The sequence below is a fragment of the Petaurus breviceps genome, unplaced genomic scaffold, assembly GCF_028583685.1.
Source record: "Petaurus breviceps papuanus isolate PSGF00001 unplaced genomic scaffold, PetGlider_PUasm1.0 226, whole genome shotgun sequence".
Lineage (NCBI taxonomy): Eukaryota > Metazoa > Chordata > Mammalia > Diprotodontia > Petauridae > Petaurus > Petaurus breviceps.
Window position 1 is genome coordinate 9,373,903 of NW_027185890.1, and position 16,923 is coordinate 9,390,825.

A 16,923-nucleotide genomic window follows, 5' to 3' on the forward strand; every position below is an offset into this window, starting at 1 on the left:
AAGGAAGGAAGGAAGGAAGGAAGGAAGGAAGGAAGGAAGGAAGGAAGGAAATAAGAGAAACTGTTCCCCTTCAGTGGAAGTTTACCTCTTTTATCTACCTTTCATCTCCTAACACTAGGAAACATATGTCCAGTTTCCCAATATCTCCAATAGGTTAAAGCTAAAAAATTGTGTGGGATTATGGAAGGATGGGGAAGGCAGGAGAGAAGAGAAGTACTTAGTGTCAGGATTTCTTTTTACTTTATGAGCTCATAGAACAGAAGAAAAGCTCAAGATGTGGAAGAAATGGGAATTATATATGCTTGAATAAGATAATTTTAATTTCCTTTCATAAATTCTTTTTTTCTGTCTTTGTAAGAAGTCTCTGTTGGAAGGGATCTCAGATTGGTTGAACATCTAGTTAAACCAGTACCTGATCAGGAGTCTGCCCTATAACATGCCTGACAAATGGAAACACACTTCACTTGAAGATATCTAGTGGAGAGACTTGGCCAGATGATGGTGAGATGTTCTAACTGCAGCTCCTTACCACCACCTCAAAACAAGAAGAAATGAGCCATATAAACAATGACAATATGAAAGGAAAAAAATCACAACCAAGTAATTACTGCTACCTATTGGGGTGGTTGGTATACACATTAGCCTAATTTCCCGGCATCTATAGCTAACGTATTCAGTATCTTCTTAGTCTCCATGTGGCAGTATGCCAGCCAGATCCCACCTTCACCTGTGAGTGAAGGCCTCGAATATGATCTTCTTCCTGATCTCTGCTGCTCTGCTTCCTTCAAGTCTCAGTCAAAATCTAACCGTTGGGAAAAAGCTTTCCGAGTCTACCTTAATGCTCCAGCCTTCTCTGAGATTATCTCCAGTTTATTCTATATATACCTTGTTTGCACTGAGCTGTCTGCCTGTTGTCTCCCCATTCAACTGTAAGCTCTTTGAGGACAGAGGCTGCTCTTGCCTTTCTTTGCATCTGCAGCACTTAGCACAATGACTGGCACATAGGAGTTAATTAATAAATGTTTGTTGACTTGGACTTGATCAGCATCAGGAATCAGGAAGTATGGGTGGATGCTGCTACATGTACTGCCTGGGTCCCCCCTAAATCTCCCTCTTCCCCAAGAAGTGTCTAGAGAATCAGTGAAGTAATCAGTATAGATGATTAACCTCAGCAGTGGTAGGGGACAGTATAAACCCCCCAAATTATTAGCATTTAAGTATACCATTAACAAGAGGAAATGACTCAGCAAAGGTCCCATGGTATAATCTAAATTAATTTAAAAATATTGTGCTCTAAGAAACAAAGGAGTTACTTCATAGAATTAGGAAAAATAATACCAAAATTTAAAGAAATAAAAGTTTAAGAATTTAAAAAATAAATAAAAAGTAGAACCAAAGGAGAAAGGTATACATTTCAACCGATAAGACTATCATCACCAAAACTATTTCATCCATAAAAACCCAAGACTGAATACAGTAGGAGGCTGATGTTAAGAAATGCAACAATATGTAATAAAAACTTCCTTAACATCTAAGTTGATGAAGCTAATTTACTGACTGAGCAAAGGCTTATTGTTCCTGACAACCTTCTATAAAGAAGACTTTAGAACAGAAACCAATTACCCAGCAGTGATTTCATTCAAACCATTTAGGATCATATTTAAAACAAAAATCTAACACTAACACTAATGGAAAAGGGCTGTTGTGTGTGCCAGTAATTTGTGCTGAAAATTGATCAGCACTTCAAACTGACCAGTCATCCAAACCCCTCACAGCACTAATGAATGCATTCCCCCTGTTTCCCGCAGCACGATCACCCACTTTGGTTTGACCAAGCTGAAGAAAACTCTAAGGATGACAAAAACTTCTGTAAGAACTCTGAAGAGTTTGTAAAGAAATATGTAGAAAAGCACCAGTGGATGACAATATTCCATGATTAATTCAAACAAGTGTGACAGAACACCCAGAGAAATGCATTTCAAATCCTCTCTAAAGTAAGACTCTTTGGAAAACTGACAAGTGCCACTACCTAGTGTTTTGTTACCTTGTGGGAGGTATTAATTTCCGATAGTTTTCTTAATCAAAATGGTTGAAATAAACTTGTAAATGAGTGACAAAAAGTAAGATGTTCTGATTTGGCTTTGCGTTGAAAATTTTTAAATTTCTCTTAAAGGATGGTATGTTCTTTTTTTGCCCAAATTTATCCCAAATCATTCATTTCTCTTCAGCTTAAAAAAATTGGTGAGTGGCGCATACTCCTTTATTTGCACTGCACTTTGATGGACCTACTTTACTGCAATCATTTTGTTTTCTTTCAAATCCAGTTAGCCAGCCCTCACCACTCCACTGATCTCTAGTTGAGCCTGTCTAAATGCCCATTAAACATCTTAAACTAGATGTCCTATAGACATTTAAATTCAACATACTCCAAACTGAATTCACTATCTTCCCCCACCCCCAAAGTCTCCATTCTTCCTAAATTCTCTACTACTGTCAAGGATACCATTATCCTCTCAATCACCCAGGCTTGAAAAGTAGGTGTTGGCTTTGACTCCTAACTCTCTCATCCCTCATCTCCAATCTGTTACCAAGGCCTGTCAATTTCACCCCCTGTGACATCTCCTGAATATTTTCTCTTCTCTCTTTCCTTTTCTCTTGTGACACTGCCACCACCCTGTGCAGGCCCTCATGTCTGACACCTGGACTATCGAGATTGTCTGCTGGTAGGTCTGTCTGTCAGAAGTCTTTCCCCACTCCTAAACCATCCTCCACTCAGCTGCCAAAGTGAGCTTCCAAAAGTATAGGTCCGACCAAGTCACCCCCTACAAATTCCCCTCAACCCCATCATGCACACATACACACTCAAACTCTTCAGAGATCAAGTAGAAAATTGTTTCCCACTCAAAGCCTTGGCCTCTCCTAATTTTTCAGTCTTCTTACACCTTACACTACATGGTCTATATCAGGGTGGTGGTGGTTTCAGAGGACAGAACAGGATATAGGAGAGTGGTTTGTATTACTGGGGTGGAAAGTGATCAGAGTGGGCAGTGTAAAAAACAAGAATATTAATAATGATATATTTTTAAGGCAGCTAGGTGGCTCCATAGATCTGGATTCCTCCCTCATAAAACCGTGAACTCTTTGAGAGCAGGTACTATCTTTTGCTTCCTCTCTATGTATACCTAGTACTTAGCACAGTAACTGGCACATAGTAGGCACTTAATAAATATTTATTGACTGACAAGATAGAATCAGGAAGACCTGAGTTTGAATCTAGCCTTAGACTCTTACTAGTTATGTGACTCTGCATAAATCACCTCAGCCAGTTTTTTCATTTGCAAAATAGAGATAGCAGTAGTAGTACTGGAGGCAGATAAGGGGAGCTCTAGGGTAGCCATGGGGGTCTGCTGTCAGGAAGATCTGAGTTCAAAGTCTGCCTCAGACACATACTTCGTGACACTAGAAAAGCCGCTTAATCTTTATTTGCCTTCCTCATCTGCAAAATGGGAATAATCACAGCACCCACTCTGCGGAGTTGTGAGGATCAAATGAGATAGTTGTAAAATGCTTAGGCTTTGTAAAATGCCTGCCACACGGCAGGCACTACAGAAATGCTAATTATTATCAGCAGGATTGTAGTGAGCATCAAATGAAATAATAGCTGTAAAATGCTTAGCAAAGTGACTGGCGAACAATAGGCACTACATAAATGTTAATTATCATCTATTAGCAGTGGTTACAAAGATCAAATGAGAGGATATAGACAAATTACTCCATAAACCCTGAGGTATTACATAAATGAATCTATCTTTATTATTTTTAAAGGTATTACTGCTGGATGGGGAGGGGGCACCCATGGCCCCCCAACAGCTCTATTTGGGAGGGGCCCTCCTACGTGTTGCCTTTCATGACGTCATTAACGTAATCATACGTCACACTCGTAATTCCCATAGCCTCTGGCGCCAAGCCGAATCAGTTAACTTGGGCTAGGAGCCTTTGGGCGGGGCCCCAGGAGTCTTCCCTTCTCCTCAGTAAACCTCCTTAGTCCTTTTAGGGCTCCTCTCCAGCCCGGGACCCTCCACCCCCACCCCAATCAACCGTAGTTACTTATTTATCTGTAGAAGGATGCTCTCACCTGCTCCTCCCTCCTCTCGCCCGCCCAAGGCTCTCTGGTCCCGTGTCCTCAGTCCTTTCTCACCCCGAGGTCCCCAGATCCCTAGCCTCCCAAAAACAGGTTCCGAGGTCATTAGTTCCGCCCCCTCCTCTCCCCTCCCCCCTCCCCTTCTTCCCTTCCCTTTCCACCCCCTTGCACCTCCCCCCCCCCCAATCTCTCCCACCCCCATCCTTGCTTGGTCCTCTTCCCATTTCTCTGCCAATTCTTCCTCTTTTAGGAGTAATTAGGTAATTAGAGCTCTATATTATCTATTCCAACTCCCTCCATGGAGGTGGACTGACCCTGTCATGGTCACTCAGGTCAATAAGAGGTGAGAGCCAGAGCTCAGACCCCAAGGTCAGTGACAGCATGATGCAGTGTTACCTGTGTGATCTCCAGAGGAAAGTCTTTTTTTTTTTTTTAAGCAATTGGGGTTAAGTGACATGCTGAAGGTTACTCAGCCAGTTATTTCTGGGTGTGGTGCTAAGTATCTGAGCCCGTATTCAGTCCCAGGTCTGCCGACTCTGGGGCTGCTGCTCTTACTCACTGCGGTCACCTGGTCTTCCCCAGAGGAAAGTCTTTCCACTTCTCTGGGACTCAGCGTCTTTATCTGTAAAATGGGCTAGAAGGGTCTCTAAGGTCCTTGACTTCAAATCCTATGACCTTTCTGCAGGGCTTCTCTGCCTAACCATCCTTGGCTTTCTTCACCCCCATTGTCTTCTTTCACTTTCTCCTTCTTATGCATCACCTCCAGGGCATTTACTAGGGTGCTCTGCAGGAAGAAATTACTTTGTTCAGCATGTGTTGTTTATGACATAATTGACAGGCCTCCTTATTTTCCATTGTAATTGAAGGTTTCCATGATTTGTTTTATTAATGATGTTTCATATTATTTTCTTAATACCTAAAAAGTTTTAACTAGCTTAAGACCAGAAAAAGAAATCAAATGAAAGAATCCTTAGTTTGCTTTATCTACCAGGTTGAAGAGTTGAAGAGCCGCTGGATGGCACCATGGATAGAGTGCTGGGCCTAGGGTCAGGATGATTCATCTTCCTGAGTTCAAATCTGTCCTTAGACACTAATTAGCTGGGGCAAGTCCCTTAACCCTGTTTGCCTCAGTTTCCTCATCTGTAAAACCATCTGGAGAAGGAAATGGCAAACCACTCTAGTAACTTTGTCAAGAAAACCCCAAATGGGGTCACAAAGAGTTGGACATGACTGAAAAATAACCCCCCCAAAGTAGTTGATGAGTCTAAGATGAATTGGAACTTAGAAATTCTCCCCCAAAAGGTCAGATCTTGCCTTTTACACTCGACTAGCTATGTGATTCTGGATGAGTCACTCAAACCTTTCAGAGACTTTCATTTGGGGCTGACTCCTCATAACCCCATTTGGGGTCTTCTTGGCAAAAAATGCTAGTTTTGCCATTTCCTTCTCTTGCTCATTTTACAGATGTGGAAACTGAGGCAAACAGGCTAAAGTGACTTACCTAGGGTCACACAGTGAATAAGTGTCTGAGGACAGATTTGAACTCAAGAAGATGAGTTTTCCTGACTCTAGCCCTAGCACTCTATCCACAATGCTATGTAGCTGCCCTTTCTGAAGCTCAGTTTTCTTAATTTCCAAGTAAGGGGGTGGGACTATATGGCCTCTGAGGTGTTTTCCAACTCAAATCTACAATCCTATAAAACAAGAGAACTAGCATATGGGTGATATGGAAGACCCCTTCCAGCTCTATAATCTTGTTCTACTTCTTATTCCATGATCCTTTTCTTCTTTTTTAAAAGGAAGAAGAGTTGGAGAGATAGTGTCTCTGTGTCTTTGGTGGTTCCATATAGCATAATTTTTCAACAATAAGGGAAATGTAAAATGTAGTAATAATTTGATGTAGTGACAGAAATTCTTTGTTATTTGGAAAGCAGTATGGTCTATAGTGTAGGATTCCAGAGTTAACAGGTTCAGCTTATCAGGACTCAGCCAAAATGTTTTTCTTTGTAGACGGAGGGAGTTGGATTAGCTAACACTTAAGACCTTTTTTTGCCGCTAATATTCTAAATGTCTATTCTAACTCTAAACAATAAAGCCTTACATAACTAACAAAAAAAAAAGTATTTGCCAATCTCCCTTTATACTTTATTGATTTCACGGAGTTGGTGTGTTACCTTTGTGTACACCCATGTATTTTTATTTTATTTTTTTGAAGTGTTCTTTCTGCACTTCTCATTGTCAGTAGAAAACCACAAAAAGCATCCAGAGTGGCCCTTGCAATTGGTTGTTTTAATTCATCAGAGACCCATGAATCTTCTCATGTGGTTCAGATTAACCAAACTCCCATAATAAGCATGTACTTGTTGCTGTCAGTAACCTAACTTTCAGTAAGTTGAACTGATCACCCTGTATCCAAACAGGGGGCATTTCTTCTTTTAATGCCCTCTTGTCTTCTTTTATGGCACATATCATGCACTGCCTTGCATTCTAATTATTTCTCTACTTATCTCTGCTAGTAGGTTCTAAAACTCCTTGGGATCAGGGATGGAATCTTTTCATTTTTGTGCCTCCCCCACAGTGATAACACAATGCCTTGTGTAGGGTGAGTATTTGAATGAATGAGGCAAAAACGAACCAAGAAAAGTTTTGCCTTCTGGCAGATGCATTCTGGTTTAGATTGTGCCACACATTTTTATTTCAGTTTTGTTTACAAAAGTCAGTGTTTGCAATGACACCCGCCCCCCACAGTGGTTTCAAACTCTGTGTGTCAACCAGAAACCACATTAGTTCTTTGCCCTTTCAGCTATTGAGGAGAAAGTCTTTAGCACAGCTGTCTTTAACTGTGTGCCTTCTCTATCTCTACTCCCCCTCCCCAACCAAACACCAACAGGTTGGGGAATAGAAAGGACACATTGAACATTTACTTGAAAGCTGCTGCCTGGGAAACACAAGAGGGAAATTTATTAAATTCCTATGACAGAGTCTAAAGGAAAGAGTATCAGAATATATTACAGTCTACCTGGATTCTGACCAGATGCTCATCAGTATCCTAATGGATCAAATTAGGATGCAGGGGTTTTGTAGGGAGAAAGCCCCCTGACACTATCAGTAGTTACTTATTTGTTGGAATAAGAGTCTTGCTTAAAAAGATTCATTAACTTGCTCAGGCAACTAGGGTGCACTTGTAATTGGTTGGTTGATTAAGAAACTATCTACCTTTATTACCAGTGACTTAGGAAGTGAAATCCAAATCTATTACCTTGAGTCCTTTCATAATTATTTTCTGACACCACAGTACATAGACAAGGAATACATCTAATAGCAAATTCCATTAAAAGGAGCCCAGCTCATTGCTTGAATTGTCTACTCCAATCAGACCATTTTGCTCTGTCATCCACATAAGCTGTATTCCTTCCTTATTCTTTTTGTGTCTTTCTTCCTAGAATATCTCCACTAGTTGGTATACTCTCCCCTTTTCTCTATGTAACTAAATCCATATCTGAAGCTTTAAGATCCACTGTGGGTCCCTTTTTCTTCTTTATTCTTTAGGCTGTTGCAGTCCATATCTTTCCTTCTCATAAATGCTATTTAAATGCCATTTACTTGGTGATTTATCTTATATCTTGTGATATTGCTTGCATATCAGGACAGGGCAATGCAATGGAAAAAATGTGACTATTATTCCAAATCTCCCTGACAGAACAATTACCCACAAAAGTTTAAGAACAACATTTTAAATAGATTTCATATCAAATACTCATAACCTCCCAGATACAGGGAATGTGAAGCTTTCAAAATATAGAGTTAGTGGAACAAGTCAAAACTACATGGGAACAAGATAAAATACAGATCCCTCACCCCTCCCCCCCCGCCAGAATCCAGTTTGCTACTGGAGTTATTCTGAAGATGGGGCTACACAAAATGAGTTTGTAGCCCAATGCTTTGATCCAACTACAAAAAGTGTTTTGTCCATCTGTACAATAGTCTATAGAACATTAGACATTAAAGAATAAATGCAGGATGATCACTCACCCTAGAATTATTTGTTTGAACCTCATTTTAAAAAAAGATGCAAAAGAAATTAATATTAATGATGTGGTGTTTTCATGCTGGAACTAGTCAAGAAGTCTTGGGTTTAAATCCTGCCTCAGACATTTACTAGCTGTATGATCTTGGGTGAGTCATTTGACTGCTCTCAGCCTCAGTTTCTTTATCTATAAAATGAGGCTAATAATAGAAGCTATCTATTATGAGGTAGTTGTGAATTGTTGTGAAGATTAGATGTGATAATGCATGTGAAGTTCTTTCCAAACCTTAAAGTAATATATGAATGTCAGGTATGCTAATTACTTAATCTCACTGAACCTCGTTTTTCTCAACTATAAAATGTAGTTACTAATACTTACAACCTGCTCCACAGGAATGTTGAAAGGAGAGTTATTTGCAAATCTAAAATTGTTGGATTGTGAGCTATCATTTTTTTTGTAGTTACTATTATTTTGCTCTTCTACCATTATTTCACTTTTTATGGGTTTAAAATTATCTTTGTTCTATCTGATTCTATCTATGTACATAATGTATGTCCCTTGAGGGCAGAGACTATTTCATTTTCGTTTCTGAAACTCCAGAACCTACCCTTGCTCATATTAGGTCTTTAATCAGTGATATCAAACCGAAATAAAAATGGATAGTGCAGTATATTGACTTAAAAAAAACCCGCAATTTAACATTTTATTGCATTTTATTTTTTGTTAGATGTTTCCCAGTTGCATTTTAATCTGGCTGCTGCAGCATGTGGAGTTTTTCCTGCAGAGTTTGACATGTCTGCCTTTGATAAAAGTTTGTTTAATGGAGTTGAATTGGGGTCTGTCAAGACTGTGTCTATGCAGGACTTATGGTCTTTGGGGAAAGAGTGACCCTTATTCTTGTCAATGTTAGCACTTCTACTTATTCCTTTGAGCCCATCCCCTGCTATCTATGCTGTCAGGTTGCTCCATTGATTATTTATTTCTCTATCTCAGCTTTAGCCTCTCCCCATCTACCAGGTACTGCCCTACTGCTTACAAATATGCTCAGATCTCCAAGACAGTTAACAAACTCTTAAAAGGAAAATTATTCGTTCCGGTTTTCACACTGATTATTAAGGTAAAACTCAGGACAGAGAGATTTAAAAGTAGTTTATTAAAAATATGTCAAGGTAGTAACACATTAGGCTGATCACTGAAGATCAGCAAGGGATTCAAGATGGAGCCAGCTTTTATTGATAACTTTCATAATGAGATAAAAACAAGTCATATAGGTCCAGGTCAGCAAAAGAGGATGGACCATTGCATCTCAGTTCCTCCCCAATTGCCTGTATGTGATATTTAACAGGTACAAATAGGTAGGGGTGTAAATTGGTATGTGACAGATATTGGATAATACAAAAGCCTCAGCACTGATTGACAAGCAGGTCCTGGGAACAATGGGGCACTGAGTCAGCATAGCTTTCAATAATTCATCTATTTGATGCTAACCATATGTGTGGAAATGACTGAACACCTAAGCAAAAGATATGTAGTTCCACATTGTGTCATCCCAATTTCTACTGCTTGTGCCAAATCAGTTTGAGGAAGTGTTAGTGGCTATAAACTGGGGGACTCAAACTAACAATGGGAAATGTGTACTAAGGCCATGAATATCACAAACCATAATCCCACATTTCCATCAATGTCATAAAGCTGAATAAACTTAGATACACAGAGTCACAATCTCATGTACCTCCCACAGAGAAAAATCTTGCTAAATAGGCTTTTAAATAAGGCAGGTTACAGATTAAGCCTTTTAGAGGACTCACCATGTACTAATTTTACAGGGGAGATTTACATATCAACAAGGTCACCAAGAAAACTCAGTAAACATAAATACCATTAAACAAAAGACTAAAGTAATATAAGAATGATTATCAATATTAAATAACATCAATTCTCCTTATAACCTGGCAACTCACTACCAATGTTCAGTTACTCAGCACATTACATCTTGAGTCCAAGATGTCTCATGTAGTTGTCTGGTCTCTGGAAACATCTTCCCCTGTATATTCTGGAATAGGTCTTAATCTCAGGGAAGCTATGAAATAATCTCTTTGCAGTAGCTTTTTTTGTTTGGTTCCAAGTCACTTGCAGAAGCTCCTGGGTATTTCTACTAAAGTTTGTCAATGACAGGACTTAACAAAATTTAGTGTAACCTCCTAAATTTGCTTTTTCCAATATTTAAGTTATGTGGTGAATAACAGCTCAAACTTTATGACTTTAGCCCTATTGACAACAGAGCTTAAGAAGAACAGCAATTTAATAACCCATAATACACCTGAAACTTCAAAAAATTCCAGTTATTACATAGAACTTACTCTCTCTATCTTTATTCTTTACAGTCATCACTACAATTTTTAATGTAAAATCCTGAGCCCTATTTTTAGTACTTGTTGTTAGAACATACTCAAGGCCTAGAATAATTTACATTTGACATATATAATCATCTTCTCTTGTTGCTTTTCTCAAAACTTTTTCATTGCTGCTAATTCCCCCAGTAGGAAGAGAAAATATTTTAAAGATCTAATCTTATGCATGAAAACATAGCTACCAACACTCATTGTAAGAAGAGATTTTTTATTCCCAAGTTCAAGGGTTACACAAATGAATTTACTTAAAAGATCCTTATTCAACTCCAAATCAAAAAAGGCTTGGGGTGGGATATGCAAATATATTCCCAAATAGTATACAGAGAGCAGTTTATATGAAGCAAGTTGCCTATAGTAATACAGTAAAACATGTTTCAACCATTTAATCATCTTCAAATAGAATAGATATTACACAAATATAGATTTACTGCTCTTAGAAACCCTTTAAGCAATGGGAACATCTTTAAGGTAACTCTTGAGTAGTTTGCTTGCATTTCAGAAGATGTCCTACCCACAGGTTTAGTCCCAGATTAAATAACAAACCTAAGTAAAACTGAATTTCCCATTGATATAACATAGGAGAGCTCATAAATTACTTGCCACTAAGATAATTAATTACACTGAAATTCTATTCCTTAAAATAAAAACAGCAGATAATTTTTTACTTTAGCTTCCCAAATTGATAGATTTATGTCTTGGTTTCAGAAGCTTCATCTTTGTCTAATTATTCCCATACCATTCAGAAAAAATGAGTAACTTCTGGGACTTAATCTTATACACATGACAATTACAAGCATGAATTTATCTAGTTGCTTAAGATATGAACTGACTAAAAATTCAGATTAAAAACAGTAAAATATTTCCTACTTATAATTTATTATAGTAAATCAGATTTTTTAGTATTAATCTAATAATTAATAGATTCAGTATTACAATGGCAAATTTCCACTGTTCATTTGCTTTGATAATATAAATTTGTAATGAGAGGAAGAAGATGGGACATGATTATAACAGCATCAAAACTGGTCCTCCAGGTGCAAAACCAAGGACCAGAATGCCTCAGCATAGGTTTCCCAGGATAAAGCATCCTTAGCTCTGTTTGATTTTAGGTAAGAGTCATAGTTAAGTTTTAGGAATAGCCAAGCATATAACAAAATCACACTTCATTTACAGGATCCCATAGCCAGACTGAGAATTTAGTGGGAAACATTTCTGTTCAAAAGGAAGTAACACAATGGGGAAATTGAGTCAAGAGGAGTTTACATTCAGTCACTCCAAGTTTGTCCTTTCAACCATTCTCAGAAACAGACATTTACCTATAGCAACATTTGCTTCATGACAATGTTGTTTACATTGTCAGGTATAATCATACCTGAAATCTAAATTTAGAATCATATCAGATAATAGCCCCATGAGATTTTGCATCAAGTAGCAAAATTTCACTAATTGCAGTTTAGGGTTAGATACACAGTTATTATTATTTCTCTCACAGTGAAATAATAAAAGTTTATATAAATATATAAACTTTATATATAAAAAATATATTAAAAATTTATTCAATATCCTTCTTCTTTTTCTCTTTCTTGAGTGTAAACTCATCCTGGTATAAAAATCAACATTAGAAATCAAGAAAATAATTACATTTTTGAATTCCACAAAGATAGTGAATATATGATAGTTTACTCAAAAAACCCAGAAACACTGTCCAATTGCTGTAAACCTCCAGACTAATAGATATCTATCTCTTAAGGTATTGTATATTTATCCATCAAGTCAAAAACAAACCTTCAAGATTGGAGTTTTTTGAGACTAAGTTGGCTGTATATACTATTCTAGATATAATTTCATAAGATCTACAAGTGATAATAATCTTCGATGAAACATACTGTGAAAATTTCACCTCCATTTTTTCAAGGAAGTGAAAAAGAGGGGGTTACCATTTTACCAGCAAACCATTTCATTGCTTAGGAATTTCACAACACTAACAAGCTCTTTCACAGAGCTGATAGGATTTTATGACTCTACATAAGCAGATGGTCTTAAGAAACTCTTTTTACAGGGTCTTTTCTTTGTACCTTTCCTCACAAAATAACTATCAATTTTACCTTCTAAAATGTACCCATGTAAACACTTGATAGGTTTTTAACATTATGACAATAATTCCTAACAATTAATAGTTTTTGAAAGTGTTAGCCAAATAATTTTAAAACGTTTTTTTTTACTATAAGTAAACCTGGAAGTTTCTAGTTTCTTAAATTTCAATACTTTAGAATATTACAAGTAAAGTGCTGGCCCCGGAGTCAGGAGGACCCTCGTTTGGTTCTGGCCTCAGACACTTAACACCCACACAAAAAAACTATCTGTGTAACCTTGGGCAAGTTACTTAACACCAATTGCCCTCCAAAAAAGGCAAAAAAAAAAAGAATATTACATGTGGTCAATGAGACTGATAACAATTTTCAAACATTATTGCCTCCTTCTTTTAACAGTTCAGTTCATAACCTAACAATATCGAGATTAAAAGAGAAGTTGTTTTTTTAAACAGCATATCTGCTAAAATAATTGACTGAGTTTCACAATATAAGAAAATTTTAAAACACAATATCATATATATTATGAATTTTATATATGAAAAAAGCTATTACCTGTTAGATAACCTCAATTCAGTTGAATGCATTTCTATATTAACTTACATAGAAAATCATTAATATTATCACCTTTAGCACTTTATACTAATTATATCTAAAACATGGTATAAGGTTATCTAATATGGAATAATTACATTCAATTAAAGAAATAATAATCGCAACACACATATATTGCTTACCATATGCCAAACACTTTACAATCATGTAATTCTTACAACAGCTCTGGGAAGAGTATGCAATTATTTCATTTACCCCCTTTACAGATCAGGAAACTGACATAAACATAGGCAAAGTCACACACATAATAAATTTATGAGATGGAAATTTCTGACTCAGGTTTTTCTGATCAAGACTTTTTCAGTATTATTTTTTTTCTCTGCCTTAATGTCAAATTCTCTCTCTCTCTCTCTCTCTCTCTCTCTCTCTCTCTCTCTCTCTCTCTCTCTCTCTCTCTCTCTCTCTCTCATAAATACATATACAATACATAATATATATGAATGGATATATATATATATATATATTTCATTTACTTCTGATTTACCATGATTATCTTAATAGAAGGCACTTCACTATAAATGAGACCACAGTATGATTTAGTTTCAAGACCAAATAAAATGTGAATTTATAATCACTAACAGTAACATTTAAATCTCAATTTATTCAAAGGCCATTTACTACTCACACTTCAAAAAGAAGTGCCCATTATTATCAATTAAACTCACTTTTAAAAGATACAAGGTGGCACTCAGAGGTCCCTATAACACTATTTTCTCAAAGAACTGGAACATTTCTTAGTCCCCATCTTCTTATTTACTCCCAAGAGTATTCCAATACAGCATCACCCTAAGTATCAATTTTGCATTCTCATTCATTCCCTAGCTTTGGAGCCCAGGAATTTCAAACTGTATAATATAAAGAATAACCACATAAAGTTTCCTATATCCTTTTCATTTAAATGAGATAAAACATTTCCTCACTTCTCTCTTTCCAAATCTCTAAAACCCTTTACTTTCAAGCCCTGTATTTATACTATCAGTCCTAAACAGACTACAACTTTTCTTAACTTTTTACTCATTTCTTCTTCTCTCCAACTTTCTTAAATTTAACCTCCTCCTGTCTTTTAAACAGAGATAAATGCCTTTCAAAACTTCACCTGTGCTGTTTCTTTCACATTTTGATCAGATACTTTCCTTATTGATCATATCCCATACTATCTACAGAAATAATCCTTACTCCACTGAATTTGTATTTCTATTATCTTTCTCTCATCTGTCCCTCCAACTTGACTGTATTCAGAAAAGGAAGAGAGAGACTCTCCTTTAAAAGAATTTTTTAAAGCCTGGCTAAAGACATTCCTAGATCCTAGTCACCTTCTCCTGCTCCCTCATTATGAATCTCTATCTGCATTATCTACAATAGGGTCTAAGCCCAGGTGAAAGGGGGTGGAGTGGGGTAGGAGATCCCACATGATTGAGTGAAAGAAAAAAAAACCCAGACTTCTTTGGTATAAAGGGAGAGCCAAAAAAATTTCAGGCAGATTTTTCCAGATCACAGGGGCTCTATGCCCTTTAACCCTGTAATGTTAATTATAATATAATTATATAATAATAATAATCTAACCATAACCAACTGTAATGACTTTTACTTTTGGTAATAAATGAAAAACTTATACTGAATATTTAAGATTTTCAGAATTGAAGAATAGTGTCTCAGAATTTCCAACAATAAAATGTTATTTCTCTCACACTTAGTATAGAATTTTGTCTAAGCCTTTTTTTTTGGCCCTTATCATATTCTACCTTGCATCACACATATGTGTGTGTCTCTTGCCCCAACCCCACATTGGCATACCCTCCTGCCCATTAGATTGTAAGCATTTTGTGTTGCTTTTCATCTTTTTATTACTCTTAGTGCCTAGCACAGTGCCTCGTGCACAATAGGAGCTTAAGAAATGTTTGTTGAATTGAATTGAATTGCTTCGAGTTTTAGGAGAAAATTAAGAATTCATAAAACTACCATCAATTCAACTATGAAGAGAGATCAGAATGGATCAGAAGGAAAGTTAAGACAGCCCACAAGAAGATCAAAGGAGAAATGGATCTTCAAATAACTAGAAGATATTATCTGGCTAACTTGTCCAGGAGCAGTTGTTAAAGAAGACAACAGATAATTAGGATAATTGAAAATATAGTGGTGATACTGATAATATGCTAATGTCTTTGGAAATATTAAACTTTGTATTCTTAGGACTCTTAGAATTCTTAGGACATGAATTTTCTGCTGAATGTGTTGCACTGATTTGTAGCATCAGACCCATTTCCTGTATCCTATTCAATTCATTTTAGTTATATTGTCATTTTAATTAAACTGCTATGAATGGCTGGGAAAGACAGAGCACTGAGAAACATACTAATCAAGCCACTGTTGTCAGGGGAAAAATCTATCAGCAGAGAAAACCAGCCTTGGGCAGATTATAAACAGGTAGTGTAATTCTTTAAACTTGCCTGATGGTATAAAGCATGCTTAGAACAAATGTCAAAGAACAAATAGAATGAACAATTGTGACAGGATATCAAAAATTACCTTGTTATATTCATTTCAGAGGCAGCTATGTGTCACAGAGGACAGATAGAGCATCAGGCCTGAAGTCAGAAAGATGAATCTTCCTGAGGTAAAATCTGACCTTGGACACTTCCTAGCTGTGTGATTCTGGGCAAATCACTTAACCCCATTTGCCTCAATTTCCTCATCTGTAAAATGAGGTGGAGAAGGAAATGGCAAACCATGCCAGTATCTATCTTTGCCAAGAAAGTCAGTTTTTTTATTTATAAGGTCAAAAGTTCCCCACCCCTGGATCACAATCGAATCTACCCCAGAGTTACATCAAGTTTAAGCACAGCACTTAATACCCAAATGGAGGTCTTTTCTTCATCTTAACACGAGGCAAGTTCTCAGCAATCTTAGTTCCTGGGGAGACAAGGCTCAGCAAGGCCACAAGATACATTGCCAGTCCCTTCATCAATTCATCCTCTGTCTGTAGAACAGTCCTAGAACCCCTGAACACATTAGCAAAGCCCTCTCCCAGGATTTCTGTAAACATACAACAAGAAAATCCTTCTTCAGGGCTTCTGAACCAACAGAAAGGTTCCCAGACCCCTGCAACAACAGCACTGTCCTTCACCAGTGGACAGTATTCACTCTCTGTCTGCAGGACAGTCTCAGGGCTTCTTAGCGAACAGCCAGGTTCCAGGACTTCTTCAACAACAGGACTGTCTTTCACCAGTGGACAAAGCTGGCAAAACAACATCAAAACAGACAGACAAAGTACCAGCAAAACAGCCATGTCTCCTCAGTCCTTGGCAGCTCAGGGGGCAGGTCTCAAAAGTCCAGGGCAATTCAAAGCGGTCACCAGCAATTCTCTTAGTCTCTCTCTTTCTCCTCGAGGTGCTGCTTCCAAGAAAAAAAGGTCTTCTGCCTCTCTCTTGTGTCTCTCCAAATCTACATCACCAGCTCCTCCCAGTTCAGGACTTTCTTTTCACATCAACAAGCCCATCCCACAGGTGGGTTTAACAAGCTCTGGGTTTTAACACAATCAATTTGAAAACTAAGCCAATACAGGGGAATCTTTAATTGCCATTACTATCAGAGAGAGAGAGAGAGAGAGAGAGAGAGAGAGAGAGAGAGAGAGAGACAGA

The 16,923-nt window shown here is 37.4% G+C and overlaps 1 pseudogene; it reads left to right on the plus strand.

The window, feature by feature from the left end:
• Positions 1-16,923, plus strand: part of LOC138166822 (uncharacterized) — an 83,833-nt pseudogene that overhangs the window by 3,807 nt on the left and 63,103 nt on the right.